Source organism: Cornus florida, unplaced genomic scaffold (genome assembly GCF_030987335.1).
Source record: "Cornus florida cultivar Cherokee Brave unplaced genomic scaffold, ASM3098733v1 CherokeeBrave_3.0.0_Hap2_Chr09, whole genome shotgun sequence".
Lineage (NCBI taxonomy): Eukaryota > Viridiplantae > Streptophyta > Magnoliopsida > Cornales > Cornaceae > Cornus > Cornus florida.
Genome location: NW_026775579.1, coordinates 4312605 through 4324923, shown reverse-complemented (window position 1 = coordinate 4324923; position 12319 = coordinate 4312605).

Sequence of the window (12319 nt, the reverse complement as noted above, 5' to 3'; positions counted from 1 at the left end):
AAGGCATCTTGCTAAGGGATCTACAATAAGTGAGAACATTCACTTTAGAGGAAAGTTTTAAAGGTTTACTCAGACCTTTGATGTAAGTATTCAATCTGTTAATTGAATGATACATCATATTTTATTTTTGCGTAAAACTTGTCTCTATGTAATGAATCAAGATCTATGAATTTAAATCCCTCGAAAAGTTTTTAAAACTTGCACGTTTCCCAACAGTTAGAACTACAGGTCCAAAATCTGAATCAAGGTATGGACCAATTGATCCAGCAAAATGCAGCGATCCTTCAACATCTTATCCCAGCGAGACCACCACCTCAACAAGAATTATCCGACCAATATCCTCCCAATCTGAATGATGGGGGAGAAAACGAGGAAGACCGAGAAAACGATCCTCCTTACGAGTTCGAGGCAAAACAAAGCCAAGTCGGGAATCGACACAGAGAACCTCCTCCTCTGCCTCCGCGAAATCCCCAGCCTCAAACAGGGACAACCTTCTGTGTTGAGGAAAAGACAGAGAAAGTTACTTATTTCGACCTGCAAATCGAGGATCTCAAGGCGAAAATGAAAGATGTAATGCAGGGTATGAAAGGGAAAGGGAAAGGTCCTGCCACCATAGATGACATAGTGCAGAGGACTAACTTGCCGTTCAGCCCTACCGTTATGAAATACCCCTTACCTAGCAAGTTCAGGATGCCCTCGTTCGAAAGCTTCGATGGGACCAAAGATCCCCTCGATCACTTAGAGACCTTTCAAGCTCTTATGCATTTACATGCCGTGCCAGATGAAATCATATGCTGAGCTTTTCCCACTATACTTAAAGGATCGGCAAGAGTTTGGTTCAACAAGCTGAAGCCAGGAACCATCGACACCTTCGAAGAACTGAGTAAGCATTTTGTGAGCCACTTCATTGCAGGTCAGAGGCATAGGAGGTTGGCTACCTACCTGCTTATTATGAAGCAACAGAAGGGAGAGTCGATCCGGGAATACATCACTCGATTCAATACAGAGATGTTGTAGGTAGAAGAAGTGGACGACAAAGTGACTTTGACCACTTTCATAGGAGGACTCCAAACCTCCAGATTCTTGTTCTCCTTATCAAAAGAAACTCCCACCAACATGTTAGAGTTGTTGATCAGAGCACAAAAAAACATGAACGCTGAAAACGCTATGAATGCACGGAAGGGAAAGGAAGGAGGGGACAAGAAGAGGTCGGTCCCTCTCGCCAGGGATGAAAAGGATACCAAATATAAGATATCATTCTTCAGCCAAATCGATATGACATATTGTAAGAAGGACTCAGATAAGTATGCCGACTGCACTCCTCTGAATATATCAAATGACCATATTTTCTTACAGATCCAAGACGATGCGTCATTGAAATGGCCACAGAGGATGAAGTCTAATCAAGCAAAAAGATCTCGAGATAAGTATTACAAGTTCCATCGGGATCACAGGCACACTATGGATGATTGTTTTGACTTTAAGAATCAGATTGAGAATCTGATTCAAATGAGTCACTTACAAAAGTTCGTTGCCAATGAAGGGACAAACCCTGATATGCACATTTTAGGCAGCAATCAATTAAGGAAATTAGTATCATCTCTGGATAAGTAGACCTGGGAGAATCCAACTCTACTTAGAAGGCTAGCGTGATAAAAATTGTCTCATAACTGGAATTAACCTTATCAAGTCATTCAAAATAAAGATAGAGGGCATCTCAGTTAATCATTTTAAATGGAGGATAGCTCCCTCACGTGTTATTTTGTTTTCCAATAAAGTCACCATCACCAATGAGATAGATGACCCTCATTTTTTGCGCAATAAAATATTATACTTTCAGTTACCTACTTATGCGGTAATTAATACTTTACAAAAAGCTAACAAAAAACCAAGCTCCTTTACTAAATGGATTAGTAAAGCTTGTGAAAACAGTTCCCTTACTAAAGGGACGAGCTGAGTGAAGCTCGTAAAAATAATTCCCTTACTAAAAGGACGAGATGAGTGAAGCTCATAAAACCTAATTCCCTTACTAAAGGGACGAGCTAAGTGAAGCTCATAAAAATTAACTCCCTTACTAAAGGGACGAGCTGAGTGAAGCTCATAAAAATTAATTCCTTTACTAAAGGGACGAGCTGAGTGAAACTCATAAAAACTAATTCCCTTACTAAAGGGACGAGCTGAGTGAAACTCATAAAAACTAATTCTCTTACTAAAGGGATGAACTGAGTGAAGCTCGTAAAAACTAATTCCCTTATTAAAGGGACGACGAGCTGAGTGAAGCTCGTAAAATTTATTCCCTTTGCCAAAAGGATGGGTTAACTAAAACCAATAAAGTTTACAAATAGTATATTGGTTTTTCAAAAGAAAAATCTAGTTTTATATCTCGTCTCACGTAAAACCCTATCAAGAACAACTCACCTTCACGTTGAAATCTATCAAATGCTCTCTCCAGCGATCTCTCTCATGCAGGTAAGAAACTCTCTCTTGCACTTTCTCGATCTCTAAATATACATAGATCGACAATATTTACAAGCAGATTTGATTCATGCGTTATATATATATATATATATATTTGCTATTGATGCAAGGTGAAAATTTTGAATTCGGATGTTAAAGCCTTATTAATAAGATTGAATTCGGATGTTAAAGCCTTGTTAATAAGATTCATATATTTCCTTTTGAATTATGTATAAATATCAAGAATGAGAGGAAGAGCTTCTGAACTGTGTTGATAAAGTGGCAGATTTGGGACAGAGCACTTTTATCCCAAATCCTTCTCATGATAGAAAACTCATTCCCAAACTCGATTTGATCTCCTAAACTTAGGGCTTGGGCGTGTTCGGTTGGCCACGTTATGCAAATTTTGAAAAAGAAAATAATAAACAAATTTAATAAATTTTTCTAAAAATTAAATGTTTAATCAAATATTTAACAATTGCATGATCCAAGTTGATAGATGCACAGTGATAGAGTAAGACCCTCCTCTCTTCTTTGTATTTTTTCCACTTCTGTTTCTTGATTCCTTTATCCATTTTTCATTTTTTCTTTCCACCCTCTTTCCATACATGCCGGAGAAACTTTTGACTGGCTCCGATGGTCCTGTTCCTGATCAAGCCCCTCCGCCATCGGAGTTGGGCCGAGCTCCAAACCTTAAAAATGGCGTCTAGTTTTGGGACAAAGTCGCCACTTATCCCGAATCCTCCATCAACGCATACGCCAAAAAAAAAAAAGGAAAAAATTAAAAAGAATGTTTACTGATAGCTGTGGGTGCGCGCATGTGATGTACTTAACCAAAAAAAAAAAAAAAAAAAAAACTCCCCTCCCAAATCTACACATATTCTTTATAGCACACAACCATCCTGCTCCAATAGGGTCAAGGTGGGGGAGGATATGTTGAGTAAATGATCCACGGAGGATAGAACTTGTCGTGTAACTAATTGTCTTGTTAAACCCATCAAGAGAACAAACAACTTTTCAATTGGCACTTCCACCTGGAATAATACTTTGAAAATTTACCAATAATTTCACATAAACTAGCATTTTTCTGCCTGCCTGTATTTATTTACTTATTTTGGTAAATTTTTTATAAAAAAAAAAATAGATATCTTCTGCTTTTGCCTCACAGTGACAATCTATCATTATAATATAGTTGTATGGTATGTACTTGTTAAGTTTTTTTTTTTTTTTTTCTTTTTTTAGATATTATATAAAATCTCAGTTTCTACTATACTTACAATTTGGTTAATTGATAATACAGATATGTAGTATTCATATGAGGTTCATTATTTACAAATCAAATAGCAATTGTTCTTATATGCCATTCAAATATTAGTTATCTTAGTCATGTGAACAATTGATTATTACGTTTTTCATTATTTATCATGTTTGTACATGTGTATACCTCTCTGCTACTTTTGTATAGTATGTCCCCCTCACAAAAAATAAATAAAAATATTAAATAATTGTATAACTGTGGAGAAAGATATATATATATATATATATATATATATATATATATATATATTAATTAAACATTTTACCTTTATAACATTGTGTGTGATTTGAAAAATTGTTTCACTAATTATTTAGATACAAATGACATTTATTTGGTAGATGGACAAGAAACATAATTGGCATAATAATTTTGGAGAAAATATATATGATAATTGGGATGAGAATGAAGAGGAGAATTTAGATGAGTGTGGCGAAGAAAATTGGTGGGAAGATAGCGTAGGGCAATTGAATACTTGGGAACAACGACGGCAAATGGCAGCAGTACAAGTAATTTGTTATGTTGTTTATGCTCTTTATTTGATGGGAGAAGTATTTCATTCACATTATATTGATAGGCCTATCAACGACATCAATGAAGACAAACAAAGAGCAAGAGAATAACTAATGAATAAACTTGTTTCAAATGAAAATTGTCGTGATATAATTCGTATGGGGCCACATGCATTTGCCAAGTTGTGTCATATACTCCATGGCACTGGTCGCCTCAAGGAAAATAAAAATGCTTTAGTCGAGGAGCAAGTGGCCGAGTTTCTCTATATATTAGCACATAATATGAAAAACCGTGCCATTTGATTTTTTTTTTTTGCCGATCCGGTGACACTATTAGTCGTCATTTCCATGACGTGTTAAGAGCAATAATCACATTAGAAGAAATTTTTCTACAATAACCAAGTGGTTCAGACGTCCCTCCAGAAATACTCAACAACAATAGATTCTATCCGTATTTTAAGGTAACATAATGTTAAACTACTAATTCACATTATTATATCCACATATGAAAATTATAGAAGTGTTTTCAATAATTTCAGGATTGTGTAGGAGCAATAGATGGAACTCATATTCGTGTCAAAGTGTCTAAAACAGATGCATCGAGATATCGAGGAAGAAAAGACTATCCAACACAAAATGTCTTAGCAGCATGCTCATTCGACATGAAGTTTATGTATGTTTTACCGGGTTGGGAAGAAACTAAAACTGACTCAAGGATAATTAAAAATGCACTAAAAGAGTGTGAAGATAAACTCATAATCCCTACAGGTAATTCAAAAACAATAATATATAGTTTTAAATTTTTAAACAAATAAATGATTTTTTAATTACTTTTTGCTAGGTAAATATTATCTAGTGGATGGAGGTTACATGCTAAACAGTGGGCTGATTACACCATATAAAGGTGTGCGCTACCACTTGGAAGAGTACTCATCACGTGCACCAGAGAATATGGAAGAGTTATTTAACCACCGACATTCTTCTTTACGAAATGTAATTGAAAGAATATTTTGGAGTACTAAAAAAGAGATTTCTAATTATTTCAAGTGGGGCAGAAGCTCATTATGGAGTTAACACCGTGACAGAAATTGTATTGGCTTGTTGTATACTTCATAATTATCTAATGGGTGTTGATCCGGAGGAAAGATTGATTGCAGAAGTTGATCGCGATCACGTTAATATTGATCTAAACAATGGACAAGACTTTGATACAAGTAATAATGAAGCAGATGCTATCGAAGGAGCAACTATAAGGAATTCAATAGCAGCTAGCATGTGGGAGGATTATCTAGGACATGGAGCATAATTTTTTTGTTTTTGTTTTTTTTTTTTTCCTGTTTAACTATTTTAATAACTATTGGTGTCGTATTAGTAAAGCAATAAAACCTCCTATATTTTTATAGTCTGTGTGACTTCTCTAATGTGGTGAAATTTTTGTGTTAATCTGTTGATGTGATTAATTGTTTCTTATATTTATTTTTCATATGACATTGAAAAATGCAGACTTGGAAAATGATGAAGAAAGCGAGTAAAGATATGAACGCAACTAAAAATAAGAAGGATGCACAAAGATGGACAGAAGAAATGGATGAAGTATTAATTGATGCATTGTTGGAGCAAGAAGAAAATGGTAATAGAGTTGATGGAACATTCACCTCTACAGCATATTCAAATGTCGTAAAAAAATGCACTTAAAAAATTGGTTATCCATTTGATAAGGACCACATAAAAAACCGGATGAAAACCTTGAAACTTAACTTTAATACATGTTATGATCTATTCAAAAATTTAAGCGGATTTTCATGGAGTCTAGAAACAAAATTGTTCGAGGTAGAACCCGAAGTTTGAAAGGCCCTTATAGAGTTATGAAATTATTTATAGAACAAATATTGTTGTTATGATTTATTTATTTATTACAATTATTTTGCAGGCAAAGCCATCCGCATCGAAATGGAGGAATACTAAAATAAAATTTTATAAGAAATTGTATAATCTTTTTGCAAAAGATATAGCTAATGGTGATGGCGCTGTAAGTGCAAAAGAAAAAGTTCAAGGATGGGTAAGAGATGGAAGTTCAAACCAAGCTAATAAAAATTCAAACAAAAATGAAAAAAATTCTCCCATGAGTGCATCTTCTCAACCAAATTCAGAAGCTGTTACATCTCTAAGGGGCATAAAAAGAAAGAGTCGGTGATTAATTTATTTGAGAAAGAGTGAAGTTATCGAAGGTGGAATTAACAAAGTAGTAGTGTAACGACCCGGTTATTTGTATTCCTTTCCTTTTTCCTGAAATTTTACGAATGAATTTTTTTCGTTTAATTTTTTTTTTCTAAGCTCTGTTTTGTGTCATCTCGAGTGCTCAGTGTCATCTCGAGTGCTCAAAATTGGTTCCTGAGACACTTTTCCGTGGATTGACAACTTCCTTTAAGGACTGAGTCATTTTCACATTTTTCGTTTTTCGACACTATGCGCTATTTCGTCCTTTTCCCTATTCTGTCTTATCTCCGTTTGTTAGTTTTTGGCACAACCTCACTTCACATGCTCGGAGTTCATTTTTGACTTTACGTGCCTTCATCTTGAGTGGTTTCCACGAAATATGTATCTTTACTTTTGCAAGAAAGTACTCTGGTTGCTCCCGGTGCCCATAGGGGCATGGATGCATAAATCTTTGGAATTAATTTCATTTCTTGGGGTGTTTTTAATAAATATCTTTTGAAGATATTTTATTTCAGGGGCATCTAAGAAAATATCTTTTGGAAGATATTTTCATTCTGGGGCAGTTTCGCAGTTAACCCTTTTTGTAGGGGCCATTGTGCAACTAATGAAAGTTATTGCAAAATGTCTTGTTTTGAGCCTGGATCCTCGTACGGGATTCATTTTCACATTTCGTTGAGTTGTGTACTCTTGGAATTTCCTCCTGGTCGATGTTTTCCAGTTTCAGGGTTTTTGGCCCCAATTTGCGTCAAACTTGTTTTGGGCATAACTTTCTGCTCGGGACTCAATTTTTGACGCCGTTTCTTCCGTTATTCATATTTTATCATCATGAATCTTTTTTATTCACAAAGTTTTGCCATTTGAGTGTGTCTACTCAAATTTTACTTTTTCGGACCCGGCGGGGCCCATTCTGGGCACTTTTTGAGATTTCTATAAAAGGGGGGTGAGATATTTCATTTTTGATCTTCTCCCCTCTTCATGCACGAGCTGGAGCTCCCATGGTAGCCCAATGGGTGCTGCCATCTTCTCTCTCCTCTTTTGGTTCACTTTTCTTTGATGGAAAGTCTTCGGCCTTAACATTTGTTGTTCCCCTCGCCGTGCTCTACCTTTCCCCCTTATTAGAATTCAGTTTTGACCATTTCTTGAGTTTGGTTTTGAGGTCAAGTTATGATTTTCATGGGACTTCTTGCGGATTCTTGTTCACGGTGTTGTCCACGACAAAACCTCTTGGTATCGTCGAATTCGGAGCACTTTTATTTTAGTGGGCCTTTGGGATTTTCATCTCAAATTGAGGTAGGAGATGTTTTAGGTTTAAATTCTTGTTATATAGCATGCTTGTGATGCTTATACTACTTGTTTGCATGATTAAATATAAAAATCTAAAGATTTTATTATTTATTTTTCTTGTACGGGATCTAATTTTCCCGATTGCTCATGACTTGGTTTAAACATGTAGCATGATTTTATATTACCCCTTGATATGCTCATTGTCGTGTATTATAATTGGAACATTTGAATAAGTATTAAAGATTTTATTTAATATTTATCTTAGGTGAAAGATTAATTCACATAGTCTTAACTAGCTTAAAATCAATATGTGTTAGCATATTAAATTAGGCCTTAGCATGCTCTCCAACATAGTTGAATTTGAAAGTAATTGGAGGTGTTTTGAAAATTAGTAATTATTAATTAATTTGATTAATTAATTTGCCCCGAGTGCACTATTCGCTCTATTTAAATTCCGACTTGATATTCTTGATTTACATGCCATATAGCTTCACATATATTTGATTTAGAACATTCGGTTAAGTTTTGAAACCTTTTATTTAATTAAATTCCATGTTTAAGATTTAATCCTCATGGTGATATACAACTCGGAATTGAATTGTGGCATGCTAGAAAATTAAGCTTAGGTATAGTTGTTCACATATATAAAATTAGGATTAATTGCATGAGAATTACAACTTTTATTTTATATTTAATTTTAGTGAAAGTTTAATTCACATGGTCGTAAATTGAATGAAATAAACTTGTAATGTGATATTTCACTAGTCCTTGGCATGTTCTCTAAGATATGTTAAATTGAGAGCATTTGGTTAAGTTTGAAAATCTAGGGATTTTAATTAAAAGAATTAATTAAAATCTATTTAATGGTCCCCTTAGCTTAATTAAGCTTTTAACTTGATAATTGTATTGATCATGACTTGTTACTAGCATATATTAATTTGGGACTATTAGAAGTTGTTTTAGAACCTTGGGATTTAAATTAGCATGATTTAATTAAAGTTCTACTTTGTTATTCCAACAACCTAATTGAGTTTTGGAATGGATATAGGTGATGACCATGCCATGTCACTTAACATGTATTAAATTGAGGTTATTTGGAATTGAATCAGAATCTAGAGAATTTAATTGTGTTTATCTATTTAAATTCTATCAATTTGCTCCATGATCTAGTTGTGTTTTAGAAGTGGTTTCTTTATTCAAATCATAGACTTGGGCTTGTTGTATATTCATTTGGTTATGTTTTGAACATTGGATAACATAGTTGCGATGTTTGTATTCATGAGAATATGTTTTCCTTATTAAATATATTGTTGCCTTGTGTAATGATTTGCACACTTCGTGTTTAACATCTTTCATGCATAGCGTGTACCGAATCGCACACTGAAGATTCGACATTCATCATATCATATTAGTTGTGGATTTAGAGCATGTATTGTATAGGTTTCTAAATTTGGTTGTGCTTAGTAGATAGTTGATTACCTTGCATATTCCTATTGATATATGCATTGTTGCACAATTTGTTGATTTTGGAAACTTGGAGATGTCGTTGTTTGACTATGGCTAGGACGTGGTTCTAGTACGGGGGATAGTCCCTCTATATATAGTCTAGTGCGCACATAAGGAGGAAACATGGACTAGTAACCCTAAAGTAACTATGTTGTCGGTCTGATCCGGCGTGACGTCTGAGTATCCACTTTGTTTGATTTCGCATTTCATTTTCAAGTTGATAACTAGATGATGTTGTAACTTGTTGTTTCTTATTTGTCGTTCCATTTTAAGTTACAGGATGTTAACTTTGCGAAATTGTGCTTTATGCGTTATATTGGAAGTTCCAATGTTGGTTAAATTGCATCGATATTGAAAATCGTGTTTTGACGTTCTAATAAAGCTTATGATTGATCCTATTGATTCATTTATAACATAGACGTTAGGTGGCATGAACAACTACTGTTATTTTATGCTTTAGATTCTAAGTTGATGGCTTTGAGAACTTAAACCTTGTTGCATTGTATAACATGCTCTTTTGTTGTTGAATTGCATGGATAATGTGATTCTTGTCAACTTGTATTCAAATATGCTTTTGTTATATTGTATGGATTGCTCTAGACCTAGTTCAATTGTATTGAAAATGCAATTCATGTTAATCTATGCTTAAGCATTCTTCTTATCGTGTTCTTAGATTATCCCAACCATGATTCGTTTCATACACGTATGTATATCATGATTCTTGTTGCTTAGACTCTAAGGTAGCTTAGGATGCTCCCCGAGTTTCACTTGGACATAGACGTTAGGTGGCATGAACCCCTTTAACATGTTTCACCTTAAGGTGATAAATTTGTAAAATGCTAGGTCGATGCATGCTCATCTCCTACGAGTAGCTTTATGTTACTCACCCCTATGATACTGGGCATATTTCAGGTACGAAGAGTTGGTTCGTGACGCCTAGCATTTCTTGGATGTCGTGTAGCCTTCAAGTTTTCATTTCATGCAAATGTTAGCATAAAATGTCATTTTGTAGACTTATATATCAAAATATGTATATTTGATTCCATGTATGTAACGTGTACATAAGTGCACTCCTTTCAATGTATTTGACATGTATGATATGAGGCCAGAGGCCAATGACATGTGTATTGTATTCTATACAACTTTTAACTTCATGAAATATTATAAAAAACCTTGAAAAATCGCAAGTCATTACTTCACCATGGTTGCATCGGGTGTGGGAATTCCATTTTCATTCTTTCATAGGGTCTTATTAATCTTGTATGAAGTGTGGCCAAGGGCCAAACGGTCATTTGACTCCATTTTACATTTTTGGATTCCATGTTTTCCATTCTAAGTCCATTTTTGCTTTTTTGCCCGTTGGTGGTCGGATTTTGCATCGGCTATGTTTTTAAGTCATGGACCATTGTAGCACATCCAAGTAGGTAAGTTACGTTTGCGTGCATGGTCGTTTCCGGGCAAAACCTTATCGTTTGTGTTTTGAGCCTCTTGTGAATTCATTTCGCACTTTTTTTTGCATAATCTGATCTAGGGGCGTTCTAAACCTTTCACATCAGTTTTATTTCCTTCTTTCAACATGGTTGAATAGAAAACATGATTTTAGGGGGGGTTTCTTCTTCGTGTTTTTCCAGAAAATGTCGTCTTGGTACCGAAAATCCCTCGTGAAGTTTTAGCTTCCAATTTTCGTTTAGTAGCTTTATGACCCTCTTGTTCAGTTCTGATCTAGGGGCATTTTGAGGATTTCACAATGAGTTTTTTTTGATTCCGTCCGCATTGTCAGGTAGAAAACTCGATTTTAGGGGGGGTTTCTTCTTTGTGTTTTTCCAGAAAAGCTCGTCTTGACCTCTGTTTCAAGCCTCAAATCTGGGAAGATCAAAAAAAATGTAGCAGCAGCCCTTGGCTGCCACCAGCCATGTCTTTAGGCATCGGCATGCACGCCGGTGGGCTCGCGCATGGGCGCCGTGTGCGCCATGGCCCCTCATCGGGCTGCTACAACGTCAATTCTTCTTTTGGGCTTTTCTCCTTCGTTCGGACTCCGATTCAAGTGAATTTTGTTTTGAACTTGACTAATTTTTCGCTGTCTTTCCAACGGTGTGCTTGGTTGCACCCGGTTCTTCCTGAATAATTACCAGTTTACCCTTTTTGCTTTAAGTGCTCGTTTTTCTTCATCATGCCGTTTCTCCTTCGTTCAGACTCCGAATCATGCGATTCTTGAGTCCATCTTGATTAGTTTTTCGTTGTCCTTCCAGCGGTGTGCTCGGTGGCACCCGAATCTACAGTTTTCAAAAATGACTATTTTGCCCCTGGGGGCTTATTTGTCATATTTTTGATCTTTTGCTTCCGCATCAGTTCTTATTGAGTTCCACAGCCTCATGGAAGGTCACTTTGACTTCTTAGAGTCTTGTTTTCTGTTTTCGCTTCCGCATTCGGATCCGTTATCGGATCATCCTTACGGTTCATCACAAGACACGCTAGCCTAAAAACCAGGGTCGTCATAAGTAGAGGCAATTGAGAAGGGAAATCTTGTTACTGAAAGAGGGCTTGCAATTGCAGAAAAAAGAATTGCTATTTCTAAGAGAGCTCGACCACGTTACTATTCAGAAAATGAAGTGTTTGCAGAATTGTTGAACATTGGGGTACCTAAGAAACTTCAGTTGGATACATTGGTATTTCTTATTAAAAGTTCGACTCACAAAAGTGCATTCTTTGCTATGCCATCTAAAAGACGCAAGGATTTGTTGTAAAAGATGATGGATGATGCAACCAACCCTTGAATGATTATTATTTTGAAGTCTTTAACTTCAACCAACTCTTGAATGGTTATTGTTTTGGAGTCTTTAACTTCTCTGGATTATTATTATTATTTTTTTTCTTATAAGAATGATAATTTTTAGTTATGTCTTTTGGAATTTTGATCTTGGCAAATGTTTATCATTTTAAATGGTTGAAGGCAGTTTATGTGACTACAAATGGTGCAATTTTAATAGGAAACAAATATTTGATTGACCAGTTGCTCACTGTAGTAGAC